The following is a 2,726-nucleotide window of genomic DNA, read 5'->3' as shown; positions in this document are numbered from 1 at the left end:
TAAAGTTAAAGTTAGGGCACCTTCAACTCTTTGCTTTTTTTTTTTCTTACCTTGAGGGTGCACTGTGTTTCCAGCTGACAGACCTTTATCTGTCTTCTTTGGAACTGCATTTCACACAACTCCCTGAATCACCACAGAGAACCACCAGGATTAATCCATGAAGGCCAGAGAAATGAAAGAGTAACCATTTTTCCGTGCTCAATTTCATTTGAAGCAATACATGTACAGGGAGCTTGAGTTTTATGAGTTTGAAAGTTACATTTGATTATAACGTGAACTTTTTTATATGGAACTGCTTCATCTTTGTGTTTAGAATTCTGCTCACACAGAAATTCATTTAAAGTACATGCAGAGAACAAATCAGAATTAATGATGAAACTATAAAAAATTATTTTTAGAGAGACACAGTATTACTACAGATGCTTCCATTACTTTATAAAGTTTCTTATGAGTGTGTTGACTAACATGCTGTGAGTATCTTAGTGACAGCAATTCAACTATTGGTGATTCAGAAAGGAAATTTTAACTATAATTTTGTCACAAAGACTCCATTTACGGGAAAGAGAAAACATGTTTGAACATTTCAGAAGTGAGCAAATCTTTTTATTTTCATTTGCTAAAATTCCAAATCACAATTTCCAGGGGTTCCACATTTACAGACTCTTCCAACAGCAGATCAAAAATATTAGGAGAAAAAAATCAATAAAAAGTAACAATGCAACAATAAAAATAATACAAATAAAATACAATTCAGCATAACTATTTACATAGCATTTACATTGTATGAGGTATTGTAAGTAATACAGAAGAGATTTAAAGTATCTCTGTGTTCAAATTTCCTCATATAAGGACACCAGCCAGATTGAATTAGATCCCACCCTGACAACCTCATTTTAACTCAATCACCTCTTTAAAGACCTTATCTCCAAATATGGTTATATTCTGAGGTGCTGGTAGTTAGGACTTCAATATGTGAAAATCAGGAGGACACCACTAAAGCCATAACACTACCCTTTCCCTCTTTGTCTTGAATGAGCTTGATGATTAACATAGGGATTTGAATGAGTAACTTGCTTCCATATCTTTCTGTGGTGTGTGCTTTTGTGTGTATCTGGGCGGGTGAGCATGTTTAAAACAGACTCCTAAGGATATATGGCATTCTAAAGGGAAAACATACAAGACTGTTCTGTTTTGCATCAAGTCACTACTGTCATTCTTCAGATTTCTGACAAGCTGCTTGGATTTCTACTGAAGGTAATATAAAATCAGTATTTGATGGGAAATATTTAAAAACTTCAGGATAGCAACCATTTTACACTTGAAAATTTATGTCAAAATTTTTTGATTCTCTCTGAGGAGCAAATCTCAAGTTAAAGTTAAAGTTAGGGCACCTTCAACTCTTTGCTTTTTTTTTTTCTTACCTTGAGGGTGCACTGTGTTTCCAGCTGACAGACCTTTATCTGTCTTCTTTGGAACTGCATTTCACACAACTCCCTGAATCACCGAAGGGAAGAGAGAAAGAGAGAAGAGAAAGTACGATAGAAACAAAAGCAGAAGCAGACAGAACTTCTGTAATCTTTTTCACATCTATTAGTCCTAACACTTTATTATGATGGATAAATTTAAAACATTAAATCAGTCAACAATTTTGCATATATAATACAAAGACTTTTTTTCTAAAGACTCTTTTTCCACATGAGCTGGGCAGCCACATGCCACCTGTTAGATACTCTCAGACATCTTTTGTGAAGTGTGACCATGTGACTGAATTCTCTGCAACAGGATTTTGAGCTGAAGGATGTGTATTACTTTCAGTCCAGAAAATCTTCTACACATCCTCCTACATGGACTTTCCCTCTTCCCATGGACGATAGCAGCAATGACAGTAGCCAGAAAAACCCTAGACTCCAAATGCTGTTGAGAACAGAACCAGCATTATCTGTTCCTGAACAACAGTATGGAGCCACCTCCTCAGGATCCCTAACCCCCAGCCCTCAACTCTACTGACCTGGAGATTTGCAAGACTCATATAAAATAGAAATAATTTCAATTGTTTTTGACCACTTACATTTTGTATCTATTCATCACAGCAGTTTAGCTTACCCTAATACAATCTATTATAGGCACACAAAACAGTTAAAGGATAACTTAACAGAATTTTTTTTTCTAATGATAGATAGCCATGTGGACTCAGCCAGAGACAAAAACTTAATAGACAGTCCCACTGGATAATAGCTGTTCCTTTGCTAGAGTGCTTTGCTTCATCAGCATTGATCCACTATATTTCTTATGAATGCAACTTTTCTTGCAGGGAGAAAAGAGTAGGGGGTTGGGTGAGGGGAAATCCCAAGGGGGCTTGATTTTGAAGTTAATCCCAATCTGTTACTAACTTCTCATGTTTGATAAATCATGAGAGGAAAGGTAAAAGGGAATGGAGACAACAGAAGAGAGGAAGAAAGCTAGAATGGGAGAAACGGAAGGGAAGAAAGATCTGATTGTATGAAAGGCCAATGCCACATGTTGATCCATTGTAACTCCTAAAGAACAAGTGTAAGACTCTTGATCCAAAATTTTAAAAAATTGTAGACTCTCTCCTCTGTGTGTGTGATGGAATCTACCTGCCAATTATGAAACCTTGCCCCTTTAACCTCAGGTAGCCTACTTAGAAACTGGGAATAGCAACAGACTAACTAGATAGCAGCATATTGGTAAATTCACAAATTATT

Source organism: Galeopterus variegatus, unplaced genomic scaffold, assembly GCF_000696425.1.
Source record: "Galeopterus variegatus unplaced genomic scaffold, G_variegatus-3.0.2 Scaffold1324, whole genome shotgun sequence".
NCBI lineage: Eukaryota > Metazoa > Chordata > Mammalia > Dermoptera > Cynocephalidae > Galeopterus > Galeopterus variegatus.
The sequence above is the reverse complement of the archived record's forward strand: the minus strand, read 5'-3'. Positions refer to the sequence as shown.